Source organism: Larus michahellis, unplaced genomic scaffold (assembly GCF_964199755.1).
Source record: "Larus michahellis unplaced genomic scaffold, bLarMic1.1 SCAFFOLD_35, whole genome shotgun sequence".
Classification (NCBI taxonomy): Eukaryota; Metazoa; Chordata; class Aves; order Charadriiformes; family Laridae; genus Larus; species Larus michahellis.
This window is the reverse complement of record NW_027436006.1, coordinates 1,625,670-1,642,369: the sequence shown is the minus strand read 5'-3', so window position 1 is coordinate 1,642,369 and position 16,700 is coordinate 1,625,670.

The following is a 16,700-nucleotide window of genomic DNA, read 5'->3' as shown; positions in this document are numbered from 1 at the left end:
CGGCCCGACGTGGGCGCTGATGGCGCCGAGGCTGCCGGCCGCCGCAAAGCCCGCACCCCACGGGCTGTGGGGCCACGTGAGTGGCTGCCAAAGAGCTTTCCAACGAGGCACGGCTTTCCCTCCTGGCTCTTCGGCCGTGGGAGCTGTCGCCAGAGCCGCGGCCCTACCGGAAAATGCTTCGCAGGCTGGCGCGGCGGCCCCACCTGGGCGCCGGTGTCGCCCAGGCTGACGGCCGGCGGAAAGCCCGCAGCCCCATGGGCTGTGGGGCCACGCGAGCGGCTGCCAAAGAGCTTTCCAACGAGGTACGGCTTTCCCTCCTGGCTCTTCGGGCGTGGGAGCTGTCGCCAGAGACGCGGCCCTACCGGAAAATGCTTCGCAGGCTGGCGCGGCGGTGCCACGTGGGCGCCGGTGGCTCTGAGGCTGACGGCCGCTGCAAAGCCCGCAGCCCCACGGGCTGTGGGGCCACGCGAGCGGCTGCCAAAGAGCTTTCCAACGAGGCACGGCTTTCCCTCCTGGCTCTTCGGCCGTGGGAGCTGTCGCCAGAGCTGCGGCCCTACCGGAAAATGCTTCGCAGGCTGGCGCGGCGGCGCAACGTGGGCGCCGGTGGCGCTGAGGCTGACGGCCGCCGGAAAGCCCGCAGCCCCACAGGCTGTGGGGCCACGCGAGTGGCTGCCAAAGAGCTTTCCAACGAGGCACGGCTTTCCCTCCTGGCTCTTCGGGTGTGGGAGCTGTCGCCAGAGACGCGGCCCTACCAGAAAATGCTTCGCAGGCTGGCGCGGCGGCGCCACGTGGGCGCCGGTGGCGCCGAGGCTGACGGCCGCCGCAAAGCCCGCAGCCCCACAGGCTGTGGGGCCACACGAGCGGCTGCCAAAGAGCTTTCCAACGAGGCACGGCTTTCCCTCCTGGCTCTTCGGCCGTGGGAGCTGTCGCCAGAGCCGCGGCCCTACCGGAAAATGCTTCGCAGGCTAGCGCAGCAGCGCAATGTTGGCGCCGGTGGCGCCGAGGCTGACGGCCGTCGGAAAGCCCGCAGACCCACGGGCTGTGGGGCCACACGAGCGGCTGCCAAAGAGCTTTCCAACGAGGCACGGCTTTCCCTCCTGGCTCTTCGGGCGTGGGAGCTGTCGCCAGAGCCGCGGCCCTACCGGAAAATGCTTTGCAGGCTGGCGCGGTCGCGCCACATGGGCGCCGGTGACGCCGAGGCTGACAGCCGCCGGAAAGCCCGCAGCCCCACGGGCTGTGGGGCCACGCGAGCGGCTGCCAAAGAGCTTTCCAACGAGGCACGGCTTTCCCTCCTGGCTCTTCGGGCGTGGGAGCTGTCGCCAGAGACGCGGCCCTACCGGAAAATGCTTCGCAGGCTGGCGCGGTCATGCCACGTGGGCGCCGGTGGGGCCGAGGCTGACAGCCGCCGGAAAGCCCGCAGCCCCACGGGCTGTGGGGCCACACGAGCGGCTGCCAAAGAGCTTTCCAACGAGGCACGGCTTTCCCTCCTGGCTCTTTGTCCGTGGGAGCTGTCGCCAGAGCCGCGGCCCTACCGGAAAATGCTTTGCAGGCTGGCGCGGCGGCGCCACGTGGGCGCCGGTGGCGCCGAGGCTGACGGCCGCTGCAAAGCCCGCAGCCCCACGGGCTGTGGGGCCACGCGAGCGACTGCCAAAGAGCTTTCCAACGAGGCACGGCTTTCCCTCCTGGCTCTTTGGCCGTGGGAGCTGTCGCCAGAGCCGCGGCCCTACCGGAAAATGCTTCGCAGGCTGGCGCGGCGGCGCAACGTGGGCGCCGGTGGAGCCCAGGCTGACGGCCGCCGCAAAGCCCGCAGCCCCACGGGCTGTGGGGCCACACGAGCGGCTGCCAAAGAGCTTTCCAACGAGGCACGGCTTTCCCTCCTGGCTCTTCGGGCGTGGGAGCTGTCGCCAAAGCCGCGGCCCTACCGGAAAATGCTTCGCAGGCTGGCGCAGCGGCCCGACGTGGGCGCCGGTGTCGCCCAGGCTGACGGCCGCCGCAAAGCCCGCAGCCCCATGGGCTGTGGGGCCACGCGAGCGGCTGCCAAAGAGCTTTCCAACGAGGCACAGCTTTCCCTCCTGGCTCTTCGGGCGTGGGAGCTGTCGCCAGAGCCGCGGCCCTACCGGAAAATGCTTCGCAGGCTGGCGCGGCGGCCCGATGTGGGCGCCGATGGCGCCGAGGCTGACGGCCGCTGCAAAGCCCGCAGCCCCATATGCTGTGGGGCCACGCGAGCGGCTGCCAAAGAGGTTTCCAACGAGGCACGGCTTTCCCTCCTGGCTCTTCGGCCGTGGGAGCTGTCGCCAGATCCGTGGCCCTACCGGAAAATGCTTCGCAGGCTGGCGCGGCGGCATCACCTGGGCTCCGGTGTCGCCCAGGCTGACGGCCGCAGCAAAGCCCGCAGCCCCACGGGCTGTGGGGCCACGTGAGTGGCTGCCAAAGAGCTTTCCAACGAGGCATGGCTTTCCCTCCTGGCTCTTTGGCCGTGGGAGCTGTCGCCAGAGACGCGGCCCTACCGGAAAATGCTTCGCAGGCTGGCGGGCGGCGCCACGTTGGCGCCGGTGGCGCCGAGGCTGACAGCCGCCGGAAAGCCCGCAGCCCCACGGGCTGTGGGGCCACGCGAGCGGCTGCCAAAGAGCTTTCCAACGAGGCACGGCTTTCCCTCCTGGCTCTTCGGGCGTGGGAGCTGTCGCCAGAGCCGCGGCCCTACCGGAAAATGCTTCGCAGGCTGGCGCGACGGCCCCACCTGGGCGCCGGTGTCGCCCAGGCTGATGGCCGCCGGAAAGCCCGCAGCCCCACGGGCTGTGGGGCCACGCGAGCGGCTGCCAAAGAGCTTTCCAACGAGGCACGGCTTTCCCTCCTGGCTCTTCGGGCGTGGGAGCTGTCGCCAGAGCCGCGGCCCTACCGGAAAATGCTTCGCAGGCTGGCGCGGCGGCGCCACGTGGGCCCCGGTGGCGCCGAGGCTGACGGCCGCTGCAAAGCCCGCAGCCCCACGGGCTGTGGGGCCACGCGAGCGGCTGCCAAAGAGCTTTCCAACGAGGCACGGCTTTCCCTCCTGGCTCTTCGGGCGTGGGAGCTGTCGCCAGAGCCGCGGCCCTACCGGAAAATGCTTCGCAGGATGGCGCGGCGGCCCGACGTGGGCGCCGATGGCGCCGAGGCTGACGGCCGCCACAAAGCCCGCAGCCCCACGGGCTGTGGGGCCACGCGAGCGGCTGCCAAAGAGCTTTCCAACGAGGCACGTCTTTCCCTCCTGGCTCTTCGGGCGTGGGAGCTGTCGCCAGAGCCGCGGCCCTACCGGAAAATGCTTCGCAGGCTGGCGCGGCGGCCCGATGTGGGCGCCGATGGCGCCGAGGCTGACGGCCGCCGCAAAGCCTGCAGCCCCACGGGCTGTGGGGCCACGTGACTGGCTGCCAAAGAGCTTTCCAACGAGGCACGGCTTTCCCTCCTGGCTCTTTGGGTGTGGGAGCTGTCGCCAGAGCCGCGGCCCTACCGGAAAATGCTTGGCAGGCTGGCGCGGCGGCCCCACCTGGGCGCCGATGTCGCCCAGGCTGACGGCCGGCGGAAAGCCCGCAGCCCCATGGGCTGTGGCGCCATGCGAGCGGCTGCCAAAGAGCTTTCCAACGAGGCACGGCTTTCCCTCCTGGCTCTTCGGGCGTGGGAGCTGTCGCCAGAGCCGCGGCCCTACCGGAAAATGCTTCGCAGGCTGGCGCGGCGGCGCAACGTGGGCGCCGGTGGCTCTGAGGCTGAAGGCCGCTGCAAAGCCCGCAGCCCCACGGGGTGTGGGGCCACGCGAGCGGCTGCCAAAGAGCTTTCCAACGAGGCACGGCTTTCCCTCCTGGCTCTTCGGGCGTGGGACCTGTCGCCAGAGCCGCGGCCCTACCGGAAAATGCTTCGCAGGCTGGCGCGGCGGCCCCACCTGGGCGCCGGTGTCGCCCAGGCTGACGGCCGCCGGAAAGCCCGCAGCCCCATGGGCTGTGGGGCCACGCGAGCGGCTGCCAAAGAGCTTTCCAACGAGGCACGGCTTTCCCTCCTGGCTCTTCGGGCGTGGGAGCTGTCGCCAGAGACGCGGCCCTACCGGAAAATGCTTCGCAGGCTGGCGCGGCGGCCCGACGTGGGCGCCGGTGGCGCTGAGGCTGACGGCCGCCGCAAAGCCCGCAGCCCCACGGGCTGTGGGGCCACGCGAGCGACTGCCAAAGAGCTTTCCAACGAGGCACGGCTTTCCCTCCTGGCTCTTCGGGCGTGGGAGCTGTCGCCAGAGCCGCGGCCCTACCGGAAAATGCTTCGCAGGCTGGCGCGGCGGCGCAACGTGGGCGCCGATGGCGCCGAGGCTGACGGCCGCCGCAAAGCCCGCACCCCACGGGCTGTGGGGCCACGTGAGTGGCTGCCAAAGAGCTTTCCAACGAGGCACGGCTTTCCCTCCTGGCTCTTCGGGCGTGGGAGCTGTCGCCAGAGCCGCGGCCCTACCGGAAAATGCTTCGCAGGCTGGCGCGGCGGCCCCACCTGGGCGCCGGTGTCGCCCCGGCTGACGGCCGGCGGAAAGCCCGCAGCCCCATGGGCTGTGGGGCCACGCGAGCGGCTGCCAAAGAGCTTTCCAACGAGGCACGGCTTTCCCTCCTGGCTCTTCGGGCGTGGGAGCTGTCGCCAGAGACGCGGCCCTACCGGAAAATGCTTCGCAGGCTGGCGCGGCGGTGCCACGTGGGCGCCGGTGGCTCTGAGGCTGACGGCCACTGCAAAGCCCGCAGCCCCACGGGCTGTGGGGCCACGCGAGCGGCTGCCAAAGAGCTTTCCAACGAGGCACGGCTTTCCCTCCTGGCTCTTCGGCCGTGGGAGCTGTCGCCAGAGCTGCGGCCCTACCGGAAAATGCTTCGCAGGCTGGCGCGGCGGCGCAACGTGGGCGCCGGTGGCGCTGAGGCTGACGGCCGCCGGAAAGCCCGCAGCCCCACAGGCTGTGGGGCCACGCGAGTGGCTGCCAAAGAGCTTTCCAACGAGGCACGGCTTTCCCTCCTGGCTCTTTGGCCGTGGGAGCTGTCGCCAGAGACGCGGCCCTACCAGAAAATGCTTCGCAGGCTGGCGCGGCGGCGCCACGTGGGCGCCGGTGGTTCCGAGGCTGACGGCCGCCGCAAAGCCCGCAGCCCCACAGGCTGTGGGGCCACACGAGCGGCTGCCAAAGAGCTTTCCAACGAGGCACGGCTTTCCCTCCTGGCTCTTCGGCCGTGGGAGCTGTCGCCAGAGCCGCGGCCCTACCGGAAAATGCTTCGCAGGCTGGCGCAGCAGCGCAATGTTGGCGCCGGTGGCGCCGAGGCTGACAGCCGCCGGAAAGCCCGCAGCCCCACGGGCTGTGGGGCCATGTGAGTGGCTGCCAAAGAGCTTTCCAATCAGGCACGGCTTTCCCTCCTGGCTCTTCGGGCGTGGGAGCTGTCGCCAGAGACGCGGCCCTACCGGAAAATGCTTCGCAGGCTAGCGCAGCAGCGCAATGTTGGCGCCGGTGGCGCCGAGGCTGACGGCCGTCGGAAAGCCCGCAGACCCACGGGCTGTGGGGCCACACGAGCGGCTGCCAAAGAGCTTTCCAACGAGGCACGGCTTTCCCTCCTGGCTCTTCGGGCGTGGGAGCTGTCGCCAGAGCCGCGGCCCTACCGGAAAATGCTTCGCAGGCTGGCGCGGTCGCGCCACATGGGCGCCGGTGACGCCGAGGCTGACAGCCGCCGGAAAGCCCGCAGCCCCACGGGCTGTGGGGCCACGCGAGCGGCTGCCAAAGAGCTTTCCAACGAGGCACGGCTTTCCCTCCTGGCTCTTCGGGCGTGGGAGCTGTCGCCAGAGACGCGGCCCTACCGGAAAATGCTTTGCAGGCTGGCGCGGCGGCGCCACGTGGGCGCCGGTGGCGCCGAGGCTGACGGCCGCTGCAAAGCCCGCAGCCCCACGGGCTTTGGGGCCACACGAGCGGCTGCCAAAGAGCTTTCCAACGAGGCACGGCTTTCCCTCCTGGCTCTTCGGGCGTGGGAGCTGTTGCCAGAGCCGCGGCCCTACCGGAAAATGCTTCGCAGGCTGGCGCGGCGGCCCGACGTGGGCGCCGATGGCACCGAGGCTGACGGCCGCCACAAAGCCCGCAGCCCCACGGGCTGTGGGGCCACGTGAGTTGCTGCCAAAGAGCTTTCCAACGAGGCACGGCTTTCCCTCCTGGCTCTTCGGGCGTGGGAGCTGTCGCCAGAAACGCGGCCCTACCGGAAAATGCTTCGCAGGCTGGTGCGGCGGCCCCACCTGGGCGCCGGTAGCGCCGAGGCTGACGGCCGCCGCAAAGCCCGCAGCCCCATGGGCTTTGGGGCCACACGAGCGGCTGCCAAAGAGCTTTCCAACGAGGCACGGCTTTCCCTCCTGGCTCTTCGGGCGTGGGAGCTGTTGCCAGAGCCGCGGCCCTACCGGAAAATGCTTCGCAGGCTGGCGCGGCGGCCCGACGTGGGCGCCGATGGCACCGAGGCTGACGGCCGCCACAAAGCCCGCAGCCCCACGGGCTGTGGGGCCACGCGAGCGGCTGCCAAAGAGCTTTCCAACGAGGCACGGCTTTCCCTCCTGGCTCTTCGGGCGTGGGAGCTGTCGCCAGAGCCGCGGCCCTACCGGAAAATGCTTCGCAGGCTGGCGCGGCGGCCCAACGTGGGCGCCGATAGCGCCAAGGCTGACAACCGCCCGAAAGCCCGCAGCCCCACGGGCTGTGGGGCCACGTGAGTGGCTGCCAAAGAGCTTTCCAACGAGGCATGGCTTTCCCTCCTGGCTCTTCGGGCGTGGGAGCTGTCGCCAGAGACGCGGCCCTACCGGAAAATGCTTCGCAGGCTGGCGCGGCGGCGCAACGTGGGCGCCGGTGGCACTGAGGCTGACGGCCGCCGCAAAGCCCGCAGCCCCATGGGCTGTGGGGCCACGCGAGCGGCTGCCAAAGAGCTTTCCAACGAGGCACGGCTTTCCCTCCTGGCTCTTCGGGCGTGGGAGCTGTCGCCAGAGCCGCGGCCCTACCAGAATATGCTTCGCAGGCTGGCGCAGCAGCGCAATATGGGCGCCAGTGGCGCCGAGGCTGACGGCCGCCGCAAAGCCCGCAGCCCCATGGGCTGTGGGGCCACGCGAGCGGCTGCCAAAGAGCTTTCCAACGAGGCACGGCTTTCCCTCCTGGCTCTTCGGCCGTGGGAGCTGTCGCCAGAGCCGCGGCCCTACCGGAAAATGCTTCGCAGGCTGGCGTGGCGGCACCACGTGGGCGCCGGTGGCGCCGAGGCTGACGGCCGCCGCAAAGCCCGCAGCCCCACGGGCTGTGGGGCCACGCGAGTGGCTGCCAAAGAGCTTTCCAACGAGGCACGGCTTTCCCTCCTGGCTCTTCGGGCGTGGGAGCTGTCGCCAGAGCCGCGGCCCTACCGGAAAATGCTTCGCAGGCTGGCGCGGCGGCGCAACGTGGGCGCCGGTGGCGCTGAGGCTGACGGCCGCCGCAAAGCCCGCAGCCCCATGGGCTGTGGGGCCACGCGAGCGGCTGCCAAAGAGCTTTCCAACGAGGCACGGCTTTCCCTCCTGGCTCTTCGGGCGTGGGAGCTGTCGCCAGAGACACGGCCCTACCGGAAAATGCTTCGCAGGCTGGCGCAGCGGCGCAATGTGGGCGCCAGTGGCGCCGAGGCTGACGGCCGCCGCAAAGCCCGCAGCCCCATGGGCTGTGGGGCCACACGAGCGGCTGCCAAAGAGCTTTCCAACGAGGTACGGCTTTCCCTCGTGGCTCTTCGGGCGTGGGAGCTGTCGCCAGAGACGCGGCCCTACCGGAAAATGCTTCGCAGGCTGGTGCGGCGGCCCCACCTGGGCGCCGATGGCGCCGAGGCTGACGGCCGCCGCAAAGCCCGCAGCCCCACGGGCTGTGGGGCCACGTGAGTTGCTGCCAAAGAGCTTTCCAACGAGGCACGGCTTTCCCTCCTGGCTCTTCGGGCGTGGGAGCTGTCGCCAGAGACGCGGCCCTACCGGAAAATGCTTTGCAGGCTGGCGCGGCGGCGCCACGTGGGCGCCGGTGGCGCCGAGGCTGACGGCCGCTGCAAAGCCCGCAGCCCCACGGGCTTTGGGGCCACACGAGCGGCTGCCAAAGAGCTTTCCAACGAGGCACGGCTTTCCCTCCTGGCTCTTCGGGCGTGGGAGCTGTTGCCAGAGCCGCGGCCCTACCGGAAAATGCTTCGCAGGCTGGCGCGGCGGCCCGACGTGGGCGCCGATGGCACCGAGGCTGACGGCCGCCACAAAGCCCGCAGCCCCACGGGCTGTGGGGCCACGTGAGTTGCTGCCAAAGAGCTTTCCAACGAGGCACGGCTTTCCCTCCTGGCTCTTCGGGCGTGGGAGCTGTCGCCAGAAACGCGGCCCTACCGGAAAATGCTTCGCAGGCTGGTGCGGCGGCCCCACCTGGGCGCCGGTAGCGCCGAGGCTGACGGCCGCCGCAAAGCCCGCAGCCCCATGGGCTTTGGGGCCACACGAGCGGCTGCCAAAGAGCTTTCCAACGAGGCACGGCTTTCCCTCCTGGCTCTTCGGGCGTGGGAGCTGTTGCCAGAGCCGCGGCCCTACCGGAAAATGCTTCGCAGGCTGGCGCGGCGGCCCGACGTGGGCGCCGATGGCACCGAGGCTGACGGCCGCCACAAAGCCCGCAGCCCCACGGGCTGTGGGGCCACGCGAGCGGCTGCCAAAGAGCTTTCCAACGAGGCACGGCTTTCCCTCCTGGCTCTTCGGGCGTGGGAGCTGTCGCCAGAGCCGCGGCCCTACCGGAAAATGCTTCGCAGGCTGGCGCGGCGGCCCAACGTGGGCGCCGATAGCGCCAAGGCTGACAACCGCCCGAAAGCCCGCAGCCCCACGGGCTGTGGTGCCACGTGAGTGGCTGCCAAAGAGCTTTCCAACGAGGCATGGCTTTCCCTCCTGGCTCTTCGGGCGTGGGAGCTGTCGCCAGAGACGCGGCCCTACCGGAAAATGCTTCGCAGGCTGGCGCGGCGGCGCAACGTGGGCGCCGGTGGCACTGAGGCTGACGGCCGCCGCAAAGCCCGCAGCCCCATGGGCTGTGGGGCCACGCGAGCGGCTGCCAAAGAGCTTTCCAACGAGGCACGGCTTTCCCTCCTGGCTCTTCGGGCGTGGGAGCTGTCGCCAGAGCCGCGGCCCTACCGGAATATGCTTCGCAGGCTGGCGCAGCAGCGCAATATGGGCGCCAGTGGCGCCGAGGCTGACGGCCGCCGCAAAGCCCGCAGCCCCATGGGCTGTGGGGCCACGCGAGCGGCTGCCAAAGAGCTTTCCAACGAGGCACGGCTTTCCCTCCTGGCTCTTCGGGCGTGGGAGCTGTCGCCAGAGCCGCGGCCCTACCGGAAAATGCTTCGCAGGCTGGCGTGGCGGCACCACGTGGGCGCCGGTGGCGCCGAGGCTGACGGCCGCCGCAAAGCCCGCAGCCCCACGGGCTGTGGGGCCACGCGAGTGGCTGCCAAAGAGCTTTCCAACGAGGCACGGCTTTCCCTCCTGGCTCTTCGGGCGTGGGAGCTGTCGCCAGAGCCGCGGCCCTACCGGAAAATGCTTCGCAGGCTGGCGCGGCGGCGCCACGTGGGCGCCGGTGGTTCCGAGGCTGACGGCCGCCGCAAAGCCCGCAGCCCCATGGGCTGTGGGGCCACACGAGCGGCTGCCAAAGAGCTTTCCAACGAGGCACGGCTTTCCCTCCTGGCTCTTCGGCCGTGGGAGCTGTCGCCAGAGCCGCGGCCCTACCGGAAAATGCTTCGCAGGCTGGCGCAGCAGCGCAATGTTGGCGCCGGTGGCGCCGAGGCTGACAGCCGCCGGAAAGCCCGCAGCCCCACGGGCTGTGGGGCCATGTGAGTGGCTGCCAAAGAGCTTTCCAATCAGGCACGGCTTTCCCTCCTGGCTCTTCGGGCGTGGGAGCTGTCGCCAGAGACGCGGCCCTACCGGAAAATGCTTCGCAGGCTAGCGCAGCAGCGCAATGTTGGCGCCGGTGGCGCCGAGGCTGACGGCCGTCGGAAAGCCCGCAGACCCACGGGCTGTGGGGCCACACGAGCGGCTGCCAAAGAGCTTTCCAACGAGGCACGGCTTTCCCTCCTGGCTCTTCGGGCGTGGGAGCTGTCGCCAGAGCCGCGGCCCTACCGGAAAATGCTTCGCAGGCTGGCGCGGTCGCGCCACATGGGCGCCGGTGACGCCGAGGCTGACAGCCGCCGGAAAGCCCGCAGCCCCACGGGCTGTGGGGCCACGCGAGCGGCTGCCAAAGAGCTTTCCAACGAGGCACGGCTTTCCCTCCTGGCTCTTCGGGCGTGGGAGCTGTCGCCAGAGACGCGGCCCTACCGGAAAATGCTTTGCAGGCTGGCGCGGCGGCGCCACGTGGGCGCCGGTGGCGCCGAGGCTGACGGCCGCTGCAAAGCCCGCAGCCCCACGGGCTTTGGGGCCACACGAGCGGCTGCCAAAGAGCTTTCCAACGAGGCACGGCTTTCCCTCCTGGCTCTTCGGGCGTGGGAGCTGTTGCCAGAGCCGCGGCCCTACCGGAAAATGCTTCGCAGGCTGGCGCGGCGGCCCGACGTGGGCGCCGATGGCACCGAGGCTGACGGCCGCCACAAAGCCCGCAGCCCCACGGGCTGTGGGGCCACGCGAGCGGCTGCCAAAGAGCTTTCCAACGAGGCACGGCTTTCCCTCCTGGCTCTTCGGGCGTGGGAGCTGTCGCCAGAGCCGCGGCCCTACCGGAAAATGCTTCGCAGGCTGGCGCGGCGGCCCAACGTGGGCGCCGATAGCGCCAAGGCTGACAACCGCCCGAAAGCCCGCAGCCCCACGGGCTGTGGGGCCACGTGAGTGGCTGCCAAAGAGCTTTCCAACGAGGCATGGCTTTCCCTCCTGGCTCTTCGGGCGTGGGAGCTGTCGCCAGAGACGCGGCCCTACCGGAAAATGCTTCGCAGGCTGGCGCGGCGGCGCAACGTGGGCGCCGGTGGCACTGAGGCTGACGGCCGCCGCAAAGCCCGCAGCCCCATGGGCTGTGGGGCCACGCGAGCGGCTGCCAAAGAGCTTTCCAACGAGGCACGGCTTTCCCTCCTGGCTCTTCGGGCGTGGGAGCTGTCGCCAGAGCCGCGGCCCTACCAGAATATGCTTCGCAGGCTGGCGCAGCAGCGCAATATGGGCGCCAGTGGCGCCGAGGCTGACGGCCGCCGCAAAGCCCGCAGCCCCATGGGCTGTGGGGCCACGCGAGCGGCTGCCAAAGAGCTTTCCAACGAGGCACGGCTTTCCCTCCTGGCTCTTCGGGCGTGGGAGCTGTCGCCAGAGCCGCGGCCCTACCGGAAAATGCTTCGCAGGCTGGCGTGGCGGCACCACGTGGGCGCCGGTGGCGCCGAGGCTGACGGCCGCCGCAAAGCCCGCAGCCCCACGGGCTGTGGGGCCACGCGAGTGGCTGCCAAAGAGCTTTCCAACGAGGCACGGCTTTCCCTCCTGGCTCTTCGGGCGTGGGAGCTGTCGCCAGAGCCGCGGCCCTACCGGAAAATGCTTCGCAGGCTGGCGCGGCGGCGCAACGTGGGCGCCGGTGGCGCCGAGGCTGACGGCCGCCGCAAAGCCCGCAGCCCCACGGGCTTTGGGGCCACACGAGCGGCTGCCAAAGAGCTTTCCAACGAGGCACGGCTTTCCCTCCTGGCTCTTCGGGCGTGGGAGCTGTTGCCAGAGCCGCGGCCCTACCGGAAAATGCTTCGCAGGCTGGCGCGGCGGCCCGACGTGGGCGCCGATGGCACCGAGGCTGACGGCCGCCACAAAGCCCGCAGCCCCACGGGCTGTGGGGCCACGTGAGTTGCTGCCAAAGAGCTTTCCAACGAGGCACGGCTTTCCCTCCTGGCTCTTCGGGCGTGGGAGCTGTCGCCAGAAACGCGGCCCTACCGGAAAATGCTTCGCAGGCTGGTGCGGCGGCCCCACCTGGGCGCCGGTAGCGCCGAGGCTGACGGCCGCCGCAAAGCCCGCAGCCCCATGGGCTTTGGGGCCACACGAGCGGCTGCCAAAGAGCTTTCCAACGAGGCACGGCTTTCCCTCCTGGCTCTTCGGGCGTGGGAGCTGTTGCCAGAGCCGCGGCCCTACCGGAAAATGCTTCGCAGGCTGGCGCGGCGGCCCGACGTGGGCGCCGATGGCACCGAGGCTGACGGCCGCCACAAACCCCGCAGCCCCACGGGCTGTGGGGCCACGCGAGCGGCTGCCAAAGAGCTTTCCAACGAGGCACGGCTTTCCCTCCTGGCTCTTCGGGCGTGGGAGCTGTCGCCAGAGCCGCGGCCCTACCGGAAAATGCTTCGCAGGCTGGCGCGGCGGCCCAACGTGGGCGCCGATAGCGCCAAGGCTGACAACCGCCCGAAAGCCCGCAGCCCCACGGGCTGTGGGGCCACGTGAGTGGCTGCCAAAGAGCTTTCCAACGAGGCATGGCTTTCCCTCCTGGCTCTTCGGGCGTGGGAGCTGTCGCCAGAGACGCGGCCCTACCGGAAAATGCTTCGCAGGCTGGCGCGGCGGCGCAACGTGGGCGCCGGTGGCACTGAGGCTGACGGCCGCCGCAAAGCCCGCAGCCCCATGGGCTGTGGGGCCACGCGAGCGGCTGCCAAAGAGCTTTCCAACGAGGCACGGCTTTCCCTCCTGGCTCTTCGGGCGTGGGAGCTGTCGCCAGAGCCGCGGCCCTACCGGAATATGCTTCGCAGGCTGGCGCAGCAGCGCAATATGGGCGCCAGTGGCGCCGAGGCTGACGGCCGCCGCAAAGCCCGCAGCCCCATGGGCTGTGGGGCCACGCGAGCGGCTGCCAAAGAGCTTTCCAACGAGGCACGGCTTTCCCTCCTGGCTCTTCGGGCGTGGGAGCTGTCGCCAGAGCCGCGGCCCTACCGGAAAATGCTTCGCAGGCTGGCGTGGCGGCACCACGTGGGCGCCGGTGGCGCCGAGGCTGACGGCCGCCGCAAAGCCCGCAGCCCCACGGGCTGTGGGGCCACGCGAGTGGCTGCCAAAGAGCTTTCCAACGAGGCACGGCTTTCCCTCCTGGCTCTTTGGGCGTGGGAGCTGTCGCCAGAGCCGCGGCCCTACCGGAAAATGCTTCGCAGGCTGGCGCGGCGGCGCAACGTGGGCGCCGGTGGCGCTGAGGCTGACGGCCGCCGCAAAGCCCGCAGCCCCATGGGCTGTGGGGCCACGCGAGCGGCTGCCAAAGAGCTTTCCAACGAGGCACGGCTTTCCCTCCTGGCTCTTCGGGCGTGGGAGCTGTCGCCAGAGACACGGCCCTACCGGAAAATGCTTCGCAGGATGGCGCAGCGGCGCAATGTGGGCGCCAGTGGCGCCGAGGCTGACGGCCGCCGCAAAGCCCGCAGCCCCATGGGCTGTGGGGCCACACGAGCGGCTGCCAAAGAGCTTTCCAACGAGGTACGGCTTTCCCTCCTGGCTCTTCGGGCGTGGGAGCTGTCGCCAGAGACGCGGCCCTACCGGAAAATGCTTCGCAGGCTGGCGCGGCGGCGCAACATGGGCGCCGGTGGCGCCGAGGCTGACAGCCGCCGCAAAGCCCGCAGCCCCATGGGCTGTGGGGCCACGCGAGCGGCTGCCAAAGAGCTTTCCAACGAGGCACGGCTTTCCCTCCTGGCTCTTCGGGCGTGGGAGCTGTCGCCAGAGCCGCGGCCCTACCGGAAAATGCTTCGCAGGCTGGTGCGGCGGCCCCACCTGGGCGCCGATGGCGCCGAGGCTGACGGCCGCCGCAAAGCCCGCAGCCCCACGGGCTGTGGGGCCACGTGAGTTGCTGCCAAAGAGCTTTCCAACGAGGCACGGCTTTCCCTCCTGGCTCTTCGGCCGTGGGAGCTGTCGCCAGAAACGCGGCCCTACCGGAAAATGCTTCGCAGGCTGGTGCGGCGGCCCCACCTGGGCGCCGGTAGCGCCGAGGCTGACGGCCGCCACACAGCGCGCAGGCCCATGGGCCTTGGGGCCACGCGAGCGGCTGCCAAAGAGCTTTCCAACGAGGCACGGCTTTCCCTCCTGGCTCTTCGGGCGTGGGAGCTGTCGCCAGAGACGCGGCCCTACCGGAAAATGCTTCGCAGGCTGGCGCGGCGGCGCAACGTGGGCGCCGGTGGCACTGAGGCTGACGGCCGCCGCAAAGCCCGCAGCCCCATGGGCTGTGGGGCCACGCGAGCGGCTGCCAAAGAGCTTTCCAACGAGGCACGGCTTTCCCTCCTGGCTCTTCGGGCGTGGGAGCTGTCGCCAGAGCCGCGGCCCTACCAGAATATGCTTCGCAGGCTGGCGCAGCAGCGCAATATGGGCGCCAGTGGCGCCGAGGCTGACGGCCGCCGCAAAGCCCGCAGCCCCATGGGCTGTGGGGCCACGCGAGCGGCTGCCAAAGAGCTTTCCAACGAGGCACGGCTTTCCCTCCTGGCTCTTCGGGCGTGGGAGCTGTCGCCAGAGCCGCGGCCCTACCGGAAAATGCTTCGCAGGCTGGCGTGGCGGCACCACGTGGGCGCCGGTGGCGCCGAGGCTGACGGCCGCCGCAAAGCCCGCAGCCCCACGGGCTGTGGGGCCACGCGAGTGGCTGCCAAAGAGCTTTCCAACGAGGCACGGCTTTCCCTCCTGGCTCTTCGGGCGTGGGAGCTGTCGCCAGAGCCGCGGCCCTACCGGAAAATGCTTCGCAGGCTGGCGCGGCGGCGCAACGTGGGCGCCGGTGGCGCTGAGGCTGACGGCCGCCGCAAAGCCCGCAGCCCCATGGGCTGTGGGGCCACGCGAGCGGCTGCCAAAGAGCTTTCCAACGAGGCACGGCTTTCCCTCCTGGCTCTTCGGGCGTGGGAGCTGTCGCCAGAGACACGGCCCTACCGGAAAATGCTTCGCAGGCTGGCGCAGCGGCGCAATGTGGGCGCCAGTGGCGCCGAGGCTGACGGCCGCCGCAAAGCCCGCAGCCCCATGGGCTGTGGGGCCACACGAGCGGCTGCCAAAGAGCTTTCCAACGAGGTACGGCTTTCCCTCGTGGCTCTTCGGGCGTGGGAGCTGTCGCCAGAGACGCGGCCCTACCGGAAAATGCTTCGCAGGCTGGCGCGGCGGCGCAACGTGGGCGCCGGTGGCGCCGAGGCTGACAGCCGCCGCAAAGCCCGCAGCCCCATGGGCTGTGGGGCCACGCGAGCGGCTGCCAAAGAGCTTTCCAACGAGGCACGGCTTTCCCTCCTGGCTCTTCGGGCGTGGGAGCTGTCGCCAGAGCCGCGGCCCTACCGGAAAATGCTTCGCAGGCTGGTGCGGCGGCCCCACCTGGGCGCCGATGGCGCCGAGGCTGACGGCCGCCGCAAAGCCCGCAGCCCCACGGGCTGTGGGGCCACGTGAGTTGCTGCCAAAGAGCTTTCCAACGAGGCACGGCTTTCCCTCCTGGCTCTTCGGGCGTGGGAGCTGTCGCCAGAGACGCGGCCCTACCGGAAAATGCTTTGCAGGCTGGCGCGGCGGCGCCACGTGGGCGCCGGTGGCGCCGAGGCTGACGGCCGCTGCAAAGCCCGCAGCCCCACGGGCTTTGGGGCCACACGAGCGGCTGCCAAAGAGCTTTCCAACGAGGCACGGCTTTCCCTCCTGGCTCTTCGGGCGTGGGAGCTGTTGCCAGAGCCGCGGCCCTACCGGAAAATGCTTCGCAGGCTGGCGCGGCGGCCCGACGTGGGCGCCGATGGCACCGAGGCTGACGGCCGCCACAAAGCCCGCAGCCCCACGGGCTGTGGGGCCACGTGAGTTGCTGCCAAAGAGCTTTCCAACGAGGCACGGCTTTCCCTCCTGGCTCTTCGGGCGTGGGAGCTGTCGCCAGAAACGCGGCCCTACCGGAAAATGCTTCGCAGGCTGGTGCGGCGGCCCCACCTGGGCGCCGGTAGCGCCGAGGCTGACGGCCGCCGCAAAGCCCGCAGCCCCATGGGCTTTGGGGCCACACGAGCGGCTGCCAAAGAGCTTTCCAACGAGGCACGGCTTTCCCTCCTGGCTCTTCGGGCGTGGGAGCTGTTGCCAGAGCCGCGGCCCTACCGGAAAATGCTTCGCAGGCTGGCGCGGCGGCCCGACGTGGGCGCCGATGGCACCGAGGCTGACGGCCGCCACAAACCCCGCAGCCCCACGGGCTGTGGGGCCACGCGAGCGGCTGCCAAAGAGCTTTCCAACGAGGCACGGCTTTCCCTCCTGGCTCTTCGGGCGTGGGAGCTGTCGCCAGAGCCGCGGCCCTACCGGAAAATGCTTCGCAGGCTGGCGCGGCGGCCCAACGTGGGCGCCGATAGCGCCAAGGCTGACAACCGCCCGAAAGCCCGCAGCCCCACGGGCTGTGGGGCCACGTGAGTGGCTGCCAAAGAGCTTTCCAACGAGGCATGGCTTTCCCTCCTGGCTCTTCGGGCGTGGGAGCTGTCGCCAGAGCCGCGGCCCTACCGGAAAATGCTTCGCAGGCTGGCGTGGCGGCACCACGTGGGCGCCGGTGGCGCCGAGGCTGACGGCCGCCGCAAAGCCCGCAGCCCCACGGGCTGTGGGGCCACGCGAGTGGCTGCCAAAGAGCTTTCCAACGAGGCACGGCTTTCCCTCCTGGCTCTTTGGGCGTGGGAGCTGTCGCCAGAGCCGCGGCCCTACCGGAAAATGCTTCGCAGGCTGGCGCGGCGGCGCAACGTGGGCGCCGGTGGCGCTGAGGCTGACGGCCGCCGCAAAGCCCGCAGCCCCATGGGCTGTGGGGCCACGCGAGCGGCTGCCAAAGAGCTTTCCAACGAGGCACGGCTTTCCCTCCTGGC